The sequence below is a fragment of the Pygoscelis adeliae genome, unplaced genomic scaffold, assembly GCF_000699105.1.
Source record: "Pygoscelis adeliae isolate BGI_AS28 unplaced genomic scaffold, ASM69910v1 Scaffold190, whole genome shotgun sequence".
Taxonomy (NCBI): Eukaryota; Metazoa; Chordata; class Aves; order Sphenisciformes; family Spheniscidae; genus Pygoscelis; species Pygoscelis adeliae.
Window position 1 is genome coordinate 753,846 of NW_008823922.1, and position 247 is coordinate 754,092.

Genomic DNA, 247 nt, shown 5'->3' on the forward strand with positions numbered 1-247 from the left:
AGTGATACCAGACACGGGGCCAAATTCTGATGGCACTCTTGCTTCCAACAGATTTTCAGAAACTGCGTTTGAAAGAAACCCCTCGCTTTTATGCAATAAAGCCGAAGCAGTACGTCCTAGCCCAGCCGTGCAGGCTACAGCACGTGCGATGTACCCTGATTCCTTCTCTGCCTGTTTTTTCTCTCCCTTCAGATGGCCAGTAACCCATGTGCCAGGCAGCCCCGGCCTGCGCTCGGCGAGCCAGCCG